This window comes from Capra hircus, chromosome 8 (assembly GCF_001704415.2).
Source record: "Capra hircus breed San Clemente chromosome 8, ASM170441v1, whole genome shotgun sequence".
NCBI classification, from domain to species: Eukaryota; Metazoa; Chordata; class Mammalia; order Artiodactyla; family Bovidae; genus Capra; species Capra hircus.
In genome coordinates, this window is record NC_030815.1 from 22076242 (window position 1) to 22092757 (window position 16516).

At 39.1% G+C, this 16516-nt stretch overlaps 1 long non-coding RNA gene across 1 annotated transcript in view; it reads right to left on the reverse strand.

Moving 5' to 3' along the window:
• The window catches only part of LOC102173187, a 66615-nt gene continuing 50963 nt past the window's right edge, over positions 865–16516 (reverse strand). The window contains exons 3-4 of the long non-coding RNA XR_001918424.1: positions 9665–9787; positions 865–1833 (exon numbers count right to left, since the gene is read on the reverse strand). This is a non-coding gene — a long non-coding RNA (uncharacterized LOC102173187). The remainder of the gene's footprint in view (positions 1834–9664; positions 9788–16516) is intronic.

Genomic DNA, 16516 nt, shown 5'->3' on the forward strand with positions numbered 1-16516 from the left:
TGGAATATTACTCAGCTATTAAAAAGAATGCATTTGAGTCAGTTCTAATGAGGTGGATGAAACTAGAGCCTATTATACAGAGCAAAGTAAGTCAGAAAGAAAAACACCATTACAGTATGCTAACACATATATATGGAATTTAGAAAGATGGCAATGACGATCCTGTATGCAAGACAGGAAAAAAGACACAGATGTGTATAACGGACTTTTGGACTCAGAGGGAGAGGGAGGGGGTGGGATGATTTGGGAGAATGGCATTCTAACATGTATACTATCATGTAAGTATTGAATCGCCAGTCTATGTCTGACGCAGGATACAGCATGCTTGGGGCTGGTGCATGGGGATGACCCACAGAGATGTAATGGGGAGGGAGGTGGGAGGGGGGTTCATGTTTGGGAACGCATGTAAGAATTAAAGATTTTAAAATTAAAAAAATAAAACACTAAAAAAAAAACAGAAAAAAAAAACACATATATATGGAATTTAGAAAGATGGTAACAATGACCCTATATGCAAGACAGCAAAAGAGACACAGCTATAAAGAACAGACTTTTGGACTCTGTGGGAGAAGGTGAGGGTGGGATGACTTGAGAGAATAGCACTGAAACATTTATATTACCATATGTGAAACAGACGACCAGTCTAAGTTCGATGCATGAAATAGGGCACTCAAAGCCGGCGCACTGGGACAACCCAAAGGGAGGGGATGGGGAGGGAGGTGGGAGGGAAGCTTGGGATGGAGCGAACACATGTACACCCGTGGCTGATTCATGTCAATGTATGGCAAAAACCACTACAATATTGTAAAGTAATTAGCCTATAATTAAAATAAATTAATTAATTTTTTAAAAAAAGGAGGAGGGCATGGACAGCTGTGTGCACGCAGCTCAGAAATCACACTATAATCCTAGCCACCCTTTATTTCCCTGCTTCTGCCCTTAATGGACCACTGTGCTTTTTCTATTATTATTCTCTTGCATTAGAATGGCTCTTCACCTGCCAAAATCCTACCTGTCTTTTGTGACCGAGCAAGAATGCCATCACCTTGGTAATGCATTTCCTATCTCCATTAATAAAAAATGCCTTCTTGCTCCACAATATTCCATAGCTTGTTGTATATTATAATTTATTCTGCTTTGTGCTGTATGTATAGATGTTCTCTCTTTATCCTTGTCTTCCAATTAGACTGTAGTCCCCCAACTCCTATTATTTCAGCAGAGTGCTGTGCATGTGCTAGGAACTCAGTAAAGATTTCCATTGAGTCAAATCCAGAAATAAAGGACTCAAGCCTGAAAAAGTATCTCCAAAGGACAATCTGCTTTAATACTGTACATTTGTTTGCCAGCATATGTATCTTCTGCACCTAACCCAGAAATTATTTATACATTTCCCTGACCCTCTATAGAAAAATAGTGGGAAGAATCATTTCCAAAAAACAAACTTTTTAAATGACACCTTAAAAAAACATGTGATCAAAAAAGTGTAGTGTAGGCAAAGTTCCTGTCACACGCATATCTCCTGTCACATAGCTCCTGTTGGCTGCATATCTCCTGAGCTAATGGCTATTTTAGAAACTATTTAGACTAAGCTTTCCTCCAGATTTCAGGTATGAAAATAACAAGTTGCAAAAGTCTCATGAATGAAAAAAAAAAAAAAAGTGATCCCTGAGCTTCACATTAAAGAGCTAAAAAGATTGTTTTAATCCAAGAGCTGGGTTAGCAGGCAACAATTCTTCAATCTTCTTGCTTCAAACATCACGTGCTTGTTCTCTTATCCTAAGGAGGAGGAGTGTGGTAGAAAGAGGGCATCTGGAAGGTAGTTCTGGCTAAGAGCTGGAGGAAGAGAAGAGAGAAAAACAGGTTACCCATGGTAAACACAGTCACAGTCCAAACTTGATATACCAAACAGAATTCCTACGGGCCTAACAAGGGAGAATTATTTGCCAAGCTGCCATGTGCAACTTGCTATAAAAACAACTGCGACTCAATGACAAAAATGTTAATTTTTATGATTTCCTTTATCATCTCTTCTGTGTTGAACCATGTTGCAAAACAGTTGTTTTTTAACTAATCACTCTTTTGTAGCCAATGGTGATTTACAAATTAGACCCTCAGACCTCCTCTAAAACACTTAGGTCTTTACAGATATTCGAAGATAAACAAATAGCCTGGTGATTAATAAGAGTACACATTCTTTTTAGTTGCATATGCCAGATCGACCACATATTTGTGATCATCCAAACTGGTTGTTTTTTGTTAATATCTCTACTTCCTGTATCTTCAAACCACATATTCAGAGGGAGAAAACTTTATTTTTTGCGAGTACAAGGTGGTGATTTGCAGACGCTCAGCAGTAGACTACATAAGAGTGAATAATCAATCTAGGGACTACCCTGGTGGTCCAGTGATTAAGAATCCACCTTCCAATGCAGGGGATGCTGGTTCAATCCTTGGTCAGAGAGCTATGATCCCACATGCCACTGGGCAGCTAAGCCTACACACCACAGCTAGAGAGCTGGCACCACAACTAAGACCCAATGCAGCCAAATATAGAAGTTGATTTTTAAAAAGAGTATGAGAATAATCAACCTAGCTGCCCTTTGCTGCAACACTGAATAGTCCAGTAACCTCCTTTTCTTAATGGTGGCACCAGTTCAGCCACACTCTGGAAGGTATTGGTTTCCCAGAGTACAATGTGGAAGCATCAGAATAAAAGGACAGTGCGAGGAAAAGTGACAGTGGGGACTTTGTGGTCTCTAGATTCAGTTGCTCATACAAGAACCTGGGAGGGGGAACCCCCAAAAGGTTAATCACTTTATTTTGTGTTGCAGAACTCAATTCAGGTTAACAAAGCATTTGCCAACAAAGGAGATGGGAGAATGGCAGTATTCACTTGCTCTGGTCTGAATAAACAAATGTGGAATTTGTGGGCTGACTAATGTCTTGGGATAAACCAGGCAGTCAGCCAAATCCTAGGAGTTCTGATGCAAAGACAGCAAACCCACACTTTTCTTCTTCATGGAAAGTGCGCCATGGGAGTATTAATGTCCACAAGGGCAGCCTGGGTCTTCAGCTTGCCTTAAAAATTCACCAGTATTCATCCACAGGGAATTCTCAATGCTTCCAAAATTGAAAACCTAGATCAAGTGATAGAAGCAGAATCCCTTCTCGGAAAGTGTCAAATATGCCATTTAGCTCCTTTTAGAAATGTGTTATCACAGTCCCTTTTTAAATACATTACTCTGAAAATATATAATTAGGCTACTAAAATATGACTTTGGTTCTATTTTTCCTTTCATTCATTCATTTTGTTCATTGAGTGCCTTCATTCATTCACTGTATACTCCCAGCATACAGAAACAATTTAAGTTTCTATGGATGAAACAGTCTCTGAATCAGTCCCAGTCCAGCTCTTGGGGAATCCCTGGGCAGTCTTTGACAATTTCCAGGGCATTGGAAGAGTATTACATTCTTATAATTTTACTTTTGTTTAACAGAAAGTATTAAAATCTGTAATTTTTTAGTGAAAGAAGCAATAAGCTCTTAAATTAAGGTCACAGCATAAATTTGTGGGGACTTCAGAAAAAAGAATAAGGGGTTTCCCTCTATTTGTCCACCAGGGTCCCTCACCATTCTTTAAGGACCAGATTTTATTACCAATGACAGCTACTGAAATATCAAGGACTAAGTTTCACAGGTTCCTAACTAACTCAAGAAAAACTTCCCAGCAACAGCTCATGCAATCTCCTTTAAACCTATAAGGCTGGTTTATCTACCCAGATCAGACCATACATGGTATATGCAGGCTAAAAGCAAAATCACTGGAATGATTCAATGTGAATATAACATACACTAGAGGGAGAAAGTTCACTGTGGTAAATGATACAAAGGGAGTGTTTTAAGAGTCTCCAAAAAACCTCCAGCCTTCCTTGTGATGTGGGGTCTTCTTAAGTAGTATTTACCCACATTGGGGCCTTCCTATTTCCCACATGAATGTGTAATCTCCATGACTTATTATTAATCCTCCAGAGTTCCAGGAGGAACCTGCCTGCCAAACTGCAAATTTATATAGATGATTCCTTTTAAGCGGCATTATATGTAACTGCCTTAAGAAGGAAATTCAGGTAGATTGGAAGAGATTCAAGCCAGCTCATTCACACATACATACACAGAAAAAAGCTGTCAAGGAGTCTGGGGTTTATGAAGTCATCGAATCAATACCAAGTTTAACATGTTTTGGTTAGTCTCATGAACATAACTCTTTAGGAAAAAAAGTATTACAAAGTCAATGTGTGGAAAGGGAGCATTATTTCTGCTTAATTACTATGAAGAGGGGAAAGAAAGTGGAAAGAGAAAGCTATAGAAAAATTTGGGAAAAGAGCTATTTCAGGTAAAAAAAACAAGGAAGGAAAACCTGAGCCTGGGACTGGATGATAAACAGATGGCAGAAGCCACCACAGAAACTGTTTGACCAGCAGCTCAGTCCTCGCCTTGAAGGAACAAGACGAAGTACACAGCCCACAAACCAGAGGAAGCCTGCACAGGAAGCGGGGGGGAATGATAGAGGCTTATGGACCTGGGGACAGGATGAAGCCAGTCCATGTGAGGTTCATGAAAACCAAGTAGGCAATACAAGCAGCAAAGTGTTTCCTTGTGTCATTCACTCAGGACCACAACCCGATTTCAAAACACCATGGGACCACAGATGGGAAAACTGGGTAAAATGGGGCCATTTAAAAAATTTTCTCTCTTTGCTGTTTGCTTGTCAGAGATGACCAGAACTCCTCTGACAACCCCATGTGTAAAGCACAATTCTCTGGTGGCTCAGACAGTAAAGGGTCCACCAGCAATGCGGGAGAGCTGGGTTAGATCCCTGGGTTGGGAAGATCCCCTGGAGAAGGAAATGGCAACCCACTCCAGTACGCTTGCCTGGAGAATTCCGTGGACAGAGAGAGGAGCCTGGCAGGCTGCATTCCACGGGGTCGCAACGAGTCAGACACGACTGAGTGACTAACTCATTTTTTCACTTATGTAAAGCACACACTGGATCCCACTGTGGTGAGCGATTTGATGGACAGTGTCATATTTCCCAGAGAAATTAGACAAGCAGTTGGACTTGACAAGTAGCATAAAATAACATAAAAAGCTTCCCTAAACAGTGCCAGAGAATTAGGTGCCAAAAGCCTGAGGTGGTTATTAGAAAATGGTAACCGCCTCTGATTGTCTGCCTACAGTCTCTTCATCACCAGGAAACGGCTACGGCAGAACCCAGCCAAAGCAATCACAGCTCCCTTAGGAAGCATTCACCGTTCACTGCTAGCTCTTGCTAACATCTCCGCTGTTTGCAAAGTGGCTAGACAGGGATGTGACAGCAATTCCTGTCGTCAGTTAAGAAGGAACTGCCCAACGGGATTTTAACTTTTAACTGGATTTCAGCCATGCTCCTTCCTTTGGTTACCTATCAGCTGAAACTTCTCTGGCAGCCAAGCTCCAGTGCATTTCGTTTCCATGGTCACTGGAGCAGTACAAAGGAAAAAAAACTGGAAAAGGGTCAGGACACCCCAGCTCTATCCCTAATCAGCTGCAAGGCCTGTGGCCAGGCCAAGTTGCTTCTTTTTTCCTTTAATCATAAAATAGAATAATATAAAACCTACCTTACAGGGTTACAGTCATTGGAGAGAACAGATGAGCAAAATGTTACAGAAAGTATATTCATATATTATATTAACATCTAAGTTATGTGTATATATACATGTTTTTAAATGTTTCCCATTGCATAAAAGTAAGGATAGATGTGGCAAGTCCCTGGATAAGTAAAGTGACATGGACCATTTGGATATTTAAGAAAAAAAAAATGCCTCTCTTGATCCTAAGGAGAAAGATAATTGTCTAAATTGTTCAGACCATTTTTCTTCTCCAAGTCCTAGTCATGGGATCTATACAAAGACTGACTTTCATGATTGCTGGCAAAAAAAATATTTTGAGGAAAATATAATAATAGCTACTGATTACTAAATGTTTACTATATGCTGGCCGATCTGTGAAGCTCTTTATAAATATGACTTCACTTCCTCTTCATTTTGATCCCATGAAATATGTATCATTTAATAATATTATACATTAGGAAGAAATTCATTGTTAGAACTAGTATTTAAATTCAGGTCTGTCTCACTTCAGGGCTCTTGGTCTTAGAGCCATTTCAGTTCTGTAAAGGAAATCATGTTTCTCTTTTGCCCCAGCTTCTTGCAGTTGCTATTAAAAGTTGGCCTGTGTGCTCTGGCTGGTTGGAGCGCCCTTTGTATTAGAGCTGAAGGTTGCTGGAGGCCCACATGGAGGCCCATAGAGAGGGGGTGGTGTGAGGGAGTGTTCTAAAAGGAAATGGCAAAGAAGCTTCACGAGAAAGGACCTGTGGGGTTCACACTCATATCTGAAAGGCTATATTTCTTGGGTAAATGCCACACAGGTTTGCATTTAGACAGAACAGGAAAGAGTCCCAGAAACACACACACATAATTAACCTGCACCAAAGGAGGCAAGACTATACAGTGGGGCAAAGACAGCCTCTTTAATAAGTGGTGTTGGAAAAACTGGACAGTTACATGCAAAAGAATGAAACTGTACCACTTTTTCACAGCATATACAAAAATGAATTCAAAATGGATTAGAGACAATTATAAGAATTCACAATAAAACTCCAAGGAGAAAACATAGGCAGTATACTCTTTGACACTGGACTTAGCAATATTTTTTTGGATCTGTCTCTTCAGACAAGAGGGAAACAAAAGCCAAAATAAATAAATAGTATTACATCAAACTAAAAAATCTGTTGCTCAATAAAGGAAAACATCAACAAAATGAAAAAGCCACCTACTGAGTGGGAGAAGATATTTGCAAACAATTATGTCCAATATGGGGTTAATATCATATATATATATATATATATATATATATATATATATATATATAATTCATACAACTCAATAGCAAAAGAATAACCTGATAAAACATGGGCAGGGTATCTAAATAACTATTTTTCCAAAGAAGACATACAGATGACCAATAGACACACAAAAATATGCTCAACATCATGAACATCAGGGAAACGCAAATCAAAACCACTATGAGATATCATCTCACATCTGTCAGAACAGCTGTTATCAAAAAGACAAAAGATAACTAGTGTTGATGAGGATGTGGAGAAAAGGGAAACCTTCAACACTGTAAGTGGGATTGTTAATTGGTACAGCCTCTACAGAAAACAGTATGGAGGTTCTTCAAAAAATTAAAAATAGAACTACCACATGACCCAGCAATTTCACTCCTGGTTATTTATCTAAACAAAAACACTAATTCAAAAAGATATATGCACCCCTGTGTTCATTACAGCATTATCCACCAATGTGAAAGTGAAAGTTGCTCAATCATGTCCAACTCTTCATAACCCCGTGCACTGTACAGTCCCTGGAATTCACTAGGCCAGAGTACTGGAGTGGGTAGCCGTTCCCTTCTCCAGGGAATCTTCACAACCCAGGGACTGCAGGTCTCCAGCATTGCAGGCAGATTCTTTATCTTCTGAGCCACCAAGGAAGTTTAAGAATACTGGAGTGGGTAGCCTGTCCCTTCTCCAGCAGATCTTCCCAACCCAGGAATCAAACTGGGGTCTCCTGCATTGCAGGCAGATTCTTTACCATCTGAACTATCACAGCATTATTCACTAATAGATGAATGAATAAAGAAGATGAGGATCTATATGTATATATATACTTACATACACATACACAGAGAGAAATATTGCTCAGCTATGAAAAAAGAAATCTTGCCATTTGCAACAATGAGGATGGATCTATAAGGTATTATGTTAAGAGAAATGGTAAAGAAAGACAAGTACCCCATGATCTCAGTTATATGTGAACTCTAACAAACCAAATGAAATGAAAACAGACACATAGATTCAGAGAACAAATGGGTAGCTGTCAGAGGGGAAGGAATAGAGGTTGGGCAAAATAAGCATAGGTGAAGAGGATTAAGAGGTACAAATTTCTGCTTATAAATAAGCCAAAGGGATGTAATATACAGCATGGGGAATATTGTCAATAGTACTATGATAACCTTGCATGGTACAGATGGTTACTAGAATTGCCATGCTGATTATTTCATAATCATTTAAAATGTAGCATCACTAGGTTGTACACCTGAAACTAGCATTATATTGTGCACCATCTATATTTCAATATACAAGCAAACATTTTTTAAAAGAGCAGGAAGGAACGTTTTCTATAATCTCTGGTCATTCTCATTTAGACCAAAACTGTTCCTCAGACGTGGCAATGAGCTGTTCAGGAATTTTATTCAACTAAGATTAGTTCAGTTTGGATGTCTAATAGGTTTTTGCATCCCATCTCCCACCGGTTACCTCAGATAGTTTCTTTGGAGTTAAATACATTTTAAATATGTATCCCAATTTTATCCTCAAAAGTAGTACTGACTCAGGAAAGGTTTCTATCTTTCACAATAATGCTTGAACCCTGGAAGAACCATATAACATATTAGCTTAATTATTAGATTTTACTTTAAGAGAAAGGTTGACCAACAGAATTTCAGAATTGAGAGTAATAATAGCTGTACAGCTGATACTGAGTTATTATAGAATGGAAAGCATAGTGCCATACCTCTCATACAGATTATTTCATTTAAACCTTTACAATATCCCTATGAGGTAAACAGTTAAGATTTTCATCTTCAAACAAAACTAGATTTGTCATTAATATTTCTTATGATCCAATGGCCACCAAAATGACAAAGGGGTAAAGCTGGGATGAGAGCAACAGAACATTCTAGCATAATCCCCTGCAACCTCCCTACTTCCCCAGTGTTCTCTCAAACACCTTATTCAGTCAGCCAAGGTGGTTCAAAATCATTTGTCCTACTGCTTCCCTGACATGGATTGGTTACTAGAAATATCCCCAAAAATTATCCAGAGGGAAAAAAAAAACCAGTAAAACCATAAAGAGGCAATTAAAGAAATTTAACTGTTTAAAGGACCTGAGAATAAACTATGACTTCAAGAAAACAGTATATTATGCAAATTATGAAATTGTGAAAGTTAAGTATGCAATGAAGAACTGCAGACTAGCCCCATGAACAGACTCTTCCATGTAATTCAATGGAAATGATTCCACTGGACTTATGCAATAGAAAAGGAGAAAGAGATGTATGCTGAGAAATGTAGGACCAGGAGAGTTGGGCCAATACAATGAAGAGCTTTGGTTGGTATGCACCCTTTGGCCAGCTCCCTCCCTCCAAGAGAAGGTCACAGCTGAGAGATGTCTTAGAGAGGCACACGACCGCCTGGGGCAATGGAGTCAGTACAGAGAGACATTTACAGGATGACAGTGACAAGTGGTTGTTGAACAAATCCACCTCTAAAATATACCCAATGACTTACATCATCTTTGGCGTTTCCAGCTTAATATTTTCTTACCCAGATTCTAACCACAGAAAAGCTGGATCTCAAAATTTCCTTAAAGAGAAAATATTTAGGAAGGCATTACATAGTAGGTCCTTGTTTCTACTTGTGTTGTTGGTGTTGTTGTTGATGTTATTAGTTATGTCTTACAATATATTTTCTTTAATGCAGACACAATGGATAAGTTCTTCAACTCACCAGTTTTTGGAAGCATGAATTTGCAACAGTGGTGAAAGGGTATCTCTTCAGTGCTCAGGTCAGGGGTAAAATAAGTGCTTTTTCTCACCGATCCACCAGCATCCAGAGTTCCCCCTCTAAAACCTGTGAAGATGAGACACTTATATTAATACATAAACACAAGCAAAGGATCAAGGTCTCCTTTTATACAAAACTGTAGCAACAATATACATAGACAAAACTCGGGCTTGTGAAATACTGCTACAGAAAAAATAAGAGAAAGAAAAGAAAAGGGAGGAGAGGGAGAGGAGAAGGGAAGGGAAGTGAAAAGCTCTTAGACAAATATAAGAGATGAAAAGACTTCATTTGTTTTATGTCTTTTAGGATCATGAGTTTATCTGTATTATATGCATTATATCTTTATTATAACTCTGGAGGTAATTTGGATCACCCTCAAGTTTCAGAAAAAGAAATCAGTGCTCAAAGAAGTAAAGTAGGTTATGCTACTAGAAAGCATCAACCCCAGGATTTGATCCTAGGTGTCCATGATTTTAAAAATATTCATTCTCTTTTATCTCATTACCTTTCTTCCCAAGAGAATGCTCCTTTGAGGTACACTTTCAATTCTGTAAGTGCAGATAACATATATCCGCTGGCAAGAAGACAGAAGTTTTTTCATTGATTCAGAATGAGGCTATTTTTCCTCTCATCAAAAGAGAGAATGATTGTAGGAGAAAGAAGAGGCAAGTGTTCACAAATCTTGTGACTTGGCCTAAACACAGGAGATATTTCCTAATCCCCACTTCCTAAGCCCCTTTATCACTTGGACAGTGTGCAGAGTAGAGAAATACATTGAATATAGTATACTTCCATTCAGTAACTAAAATACAAGAGTTCCACCTTCCAATTTCAGGAATTTCAGCTAGTTTAAATCCATGAACAGCATGAAAAGACACAAAGATAGGACACTGAAAGATGAACTCCCCAGGTTGGTAGGTTCCCAACATGCTCCAGATCAGTGGAGAAATAACTCCAGAAAGAATGAAGAGACAGAGCCAAAGGGAAAACAACACCCAGTTGTGGATGTGACTGGTGATGGAAGTAATGTCCAATGCTGTAAAGAGCAATATTGCATAGGAACCTGGAATGTTAGGTACATGAATCAAGGCAAATTGGAAGCAGTCAAACAGGAGATGGCAAGAGTGAGCATTAACATTTTAGGAATCAGTGAATTAAAATGGACTAGAATGGGTGAATTAAACTCAGATGACCATTATATCTACTACTGTGGGCAAGAATCCATTAGGAGAAATGAGCTAGACATCATAGTCAACAAAAGAGTCCAAAATGCAGTATTTGGATGCAATCTCAAAAATGACAGAATGATCTCTGTTCATTTCCAAGGCAAACCATTCATGGTATCCATTACGGTAATCCAAGTCTATGCCCCAACCAGTAATGCTGAAGAAGCTGAAGTTGAACAGTTCTAATTCCAAAACTAACACAGAAAAAAGATGTTCTATTCATTATAAGGGACTGGAATGCAAAACTACGAAGTCAAGAAATACCTAGAGTAACAGGCAAATGCGGCCTTGGAGTACAGAATGAAGCAGGGCAAAGGCTAATAGAGTTTTGCCAAGAAAATGCACTGGTCATAGCAAACACCATTTTCCAACAACACAAGAGAAGACTCTACACATGGACATCACTAGATGGTCAATACCGAAATCAGCTTGATTATATTCTTTGCAGTCAAAGATGGAGAAGTTCTATACAGTCAGCAAAAACAAGACCAGGAGCTGATTGTGGCTCAGATCATGAACTCCTTATTGCAAAATTCAGACTGAAATTGAAGAAAGCAGGGAAAACCACTAGACCATTCAATTCAGTTCAGTTCAGTCACTCAGTCGTATCCGACTCTTTGAGACCCCATGAATCACAGCACGCCAGGCCTCCCTGTCCATCACCAACTCCCAGAGTCTACTCAAACTCATGTCCATTGAGTCATTGATGCCATCCAGCTATCTCATCTTCTGTCGTCCCCTTCTCCTCCTGCCCCCAGTCCCTGCCAGCATCAGGGTCTTTTCCAATGAGTCAGCTCTTTGCACGAGGTGGCCAAAGTATTGGAGTTTCAGCTTTAGCATCAGTCCTTCCAATAAATATTCAGGGCTGTTTTCCTTTAGGATGGACTGCTTGGATCTCCTTGCAGTCCAAGGGACTCTCAAGAGTCTTCTCCAACACCACAGTTCCAAAGCATCAATTCTTCGGTGCTCAGCTTTCTTCACAGTCCAACTCTCCCATCCATATATGACCACTGGAAAAACCATAGCCTTGACTAGATGGACCTTTGTTGGCAAAGTAATGTCTCTGCTTTTAATATGCTATCTAGGTTGGTCATAACTTTCCTTCCAAGGAGTAAGTGTCTTTTAATTTCATGGCTGCAATCACCATCTGTAGTGATTTTGGAGCCCCAAAAAATAAAGTCAGCCACTGTTTCCACTGTTTCCCCATCTATTTCCCATGAAGTGATGGGACCAAATGCCATGATCTTAGTTTTCTGAATGTTGAGCTTTAAGCCAACTTTTTCACTCTCCTCTTTCACTTTCATCAAGAGACTTTTTAGTTCCTCTTCACTTTCTGCCATAAGGGTGGTGTCATCTGCATATCTGAGGTTATTAATATTTCTCCTGGCAAGCTTGATTCCAGCCTGTGCTTCTTCCAGCCCAGCATTTCTCATGATGTACTCTGCATGTAAGTTAAATAAGCAGGTTGACAATATACAGCCTTGATGTACTATGACCTAAATCAAATACCTTACGATTATACAGTACAAGTGACAAATAGACTCAAGGGATTAGATCTGATAGAGTGCCTGAAGAAATATGGACAGAGGTTTGTGACATTGTATAGGAGGCAGTGATCAAGACCATCCCCAAGAAAAAGAAATGCAAAAAGGCAAAATGGTTATAAATAGCTGTGAAAAGAAGAGAAGTAAAAGGCAAAGGAGAAAAGGAAAGATATAACCATTTGAATGCAGAGTTCCAAAGAACAGCAAGGAGAGATAAGAAAGCCTTTCTCGGTGATCAATGCAAAGAAATAGAGGAAAACAATAGAATGGGAAAGACTAGAGATCTCTTCAAGAAAATTAGAGATACCAAGGGAACATTTCATGCAAAGACGGGCACAATAAAGGACAGAAATGGTACGGACCTAACAGAAGCAGAAGATATTAAGAAGAGGTGCCAAGAATACACAGAAGAACTGTACAAAAAAGATCTTCATGACCCAGATAACCATGATGGTGTGATCACTCACCTAGAGCTAGACATCCTGGAATGTGAAGTCAAGTGGGCCTTAGAAAGCATCATTATGAACAAAGCTAGTGGAGGTGATGGGATTCCAGTTGAGCTATTTCAAATCCTGAAAGATGATGCTGCGAAAGTACTGCACACAATATGTCAGCAAATTTGGAAACCTCAGCAGTAGCCACAGGACTGGAAAAGGTCAGTTTTCATTTCAATTCCAAAGAAAGGCAATGCCAAAGAATGTTCAAACTACCACACAATTGCACTCATCTCACACGCTAGCAAAGTAATGCTGAAAATTCTCCAGGCTAGGCTTCAATAATATGTGAACTGTGAAATTCCAAATGTTCAAGCTGGATTTAGAAAAGGCAGCGGAACCAGAAATCAAATCACCAACATCCACTGGATCATCAAAAAAGCTAGAGAGTTCCAGAAAAACATCTACTTCTGCTTTATTGACTATGCCAAAGACTTTGACCATGTGGATCACAACAAACTGTGGAAAATTCTTAAAGAGGTGGGAAAACCAGACCACCTGACCTGCCTCCTGAGAAATCTGTATGCAGGTCAAGAAGCAACAGTTAGAACTGGACATGGAACAACAGACTGGTTCCAAATCAGGAAAGGAGTTTGTCAAGACTGTATATTGTCACCCTGCTTATTTAACACACATGCAGAGTACGTCATGAGAAATGCTGGGCTGGATGAAGCACAAGCTGGAATCAAGATTGCCGGAAATATCAATAACCTCAGATATGCAGATGACACCGCCTTTATGGAAGAAAGAAAAGAAGAACTAAAGAGCCTCTTGATGAAAGTAAAAGAGGAGAGTGAAAAAGTTGGCTTAAAATTGATCATTCAGAAAACTAAGATCATGGCATCTGGTCCCATCACTTAATGGGAAATAGATGGGTAACAATGGAAACAGTGAGAGACTATTTTTGCACTCCAAATTCACTGCAGATAGTGACTGTGGCCATGAAATTAAAGGATGCTTGCTCCTTGGAAGAAGAGTTATGAACAACTTAGACAGCATATTAAAAAGCAGATATGTTACTTTCCCGACAAAGGTCCATCTAATTAAAGTTATGGTTTTTCCAGTGGTCATGTCTGATGTGAGAGTTGGACTAGAAAGAAAACTCAGCACAGAAGAAATTATACTTTTGAACTGCGGTGTTGGAGAAGACTCTTGAGAGTCCCTTGGACTGCAAGGAGGTCCAAGCAGTCCATCCTAAAGGAAATCAGCCCTAAATAATCATTGGAAGGACAGATGCTGAAGCTGAAACTCCAATACTTTGGCCACCTGATGCGAAGAACTGACTCTTTTGAAAAGACCCTGATGCTTGGAAGGATTGAAGGCAGGAGAAGGGAGAGGACAAGATGGTTGGATGGCATCACCGACTCAATGGACATGAGTTTGAGGAATTTCTAGGAGCTGGTGATGGACAGCGTGGCCTGGCGTGCTGCAGTCCATGGGTTCACAAAGAGTCAGACATGACTGAGCAACTGAACTGAACTGAACTGAAACCTATGCTCCAAATCCTCTTGCCTTTTTCCTCTCTTACAGCAACTGTCTATACACAGTCAAGTCTCTATGACAACCTTAGCTGTTCTTTTATAGGATAGGGGGACAGTCCAAGTGGTTAAGTCTATGGGGTTTGGCATCATGTCTAGGTTTAAATTCAGGCTCCATCATGGATGTGGCCCTGGGGCAAATTGTTTTACTTCTCTAATCTTTCTGTGGTTTCTCAATCTCTAAAATGGGGATAATAACATTTCATGGAGTTGCTATTAAAATTTTTAAATTATGTGCACAATATCTTAGCATGGTGCCTAAGACATAGAGAGTCAGCACATTTTTCCTGAATCATTACTCTGATCTAACTCAATAAGCTGTCAAGGAGACAAATTATAGTACTTTGAAGTAGCTTTAAGGTGTAGGGAATTATTCTGATGGCTTCCATTTGCCACAGGGAAATTTATCTGGAGGTAAAGAAGCTGTTCAAAATACTTTCTCAAGAGACTTTTCTTAAGAGACCTGAAATATTCAAGTTGTCCCAATTTTTTTTCCTATGTCTTAAGTCTAGTGCAAACAAAATGCATCCTATTAAATAATTAGTATTTAATATAGCCAAAAAATTAATTTTAGGCCTGATTTTGTGATATTGCGGTATGGTGCGTGTGCGTGTGTGTGTGTGTGTGTATATATAGTGTTTAATGAATGTGCATGGTGATTTATGAGATTATAAACAGCTTTAACCACAATTTTGAGCAATTTACCTCATGGTAGAATTTTTTAGTGTTGTATCTTCACATTTACAGCATATGAAGGAAAACGTGTTAGATGCTTAGTCGTGTCTGACTCTTTGTAACCCCATGGACTGTAGCCTGCCGGGCTCCTGTCTCCATGGGATTCTCCAGGCAAGAATACTGGAGTGGGTTGTATTCCCTTCTCCAAGGGATCTTCCCTATTCAGGGATCAAACCCCAGGCTCCCACATTGCAGGCAGATTCTTGATGGCTGAGTCTATATGGTTTATTTAACACCAATATCTTGGTGAAGAATACAGCCTCCAAGGATAACATTAGTCTTTAAATGATCTACTTTTGACCTGCACTGTAGGAAAGAACAGGGACAACCTGTGTATTTTACTACATCAAAACCACAACTACCACCAGTACCCAACAATTACTGAATCTCCAACCTATTGTACTTCTTAAGCATTGACAGTTACGGGAAAATATTGACTGATTTAATGCAGCTAATTTATTTGTATATTTGTTAAGATAGTATGGTGTATTACCATTACTAATAATAAATACCTCTGCAAAAAGCAAGCCATAAATTGGTTTGGATTCAAAAGCCTGTTTCTGCCATTAATTAGCAGTGTGGAGTTCAATAAATCAACCAGCTCAAGCTTCAATTTCTACATCTACCAAATCTAAACAGATTCAAAACAGTGGCTACATATTATATTAGACTACATATTTTGATGAGATAGTGTTGTGTTCTACCTATAATAAACACTAGACAGCTGATAGCTACTCTGTGCTAGAATACAATTTATTTTCAACTTAACAATTCTTCTATTTTCCTTTTCTCTTTTTGCAAAATATACATATTTTTTCCTTTCCACTCTTGATCCTACAGTATTATTTGTGTTTGTAAAACCTCCTTAAATTCTTTGTGGAATTAGAAAAATGCACACACACAAGTAAATCAATAACATTTTTCTCGTTCTTCAAAAAAAACTTTCTAAATTGACTATTGATCTTGTGATTTCAAGATCAGGTGATTTTTTTTTGCACAGTGGCAGGTGATTTGGGGTTTTCTAACTTGAATATAAAGTGGTATTCTCAGGAGAGGGTCAGGAGGGTGGTATGAAGAGCCTAATGAAGCAAATTCAAACGTCTTTGCCTTCAAGCCTCTTTTCCCAGCCAATAAAGAAAATGCAGGTTAAAATTTTCCACTCTAACTGACTCATCTGGCGGAAAAAGTCTTCCAAGTGCCAAGAAGACTAGGAGAAAAAAAAAACCTGGTAGTGAAAAGGGCACAGGAAGAAGGGGGA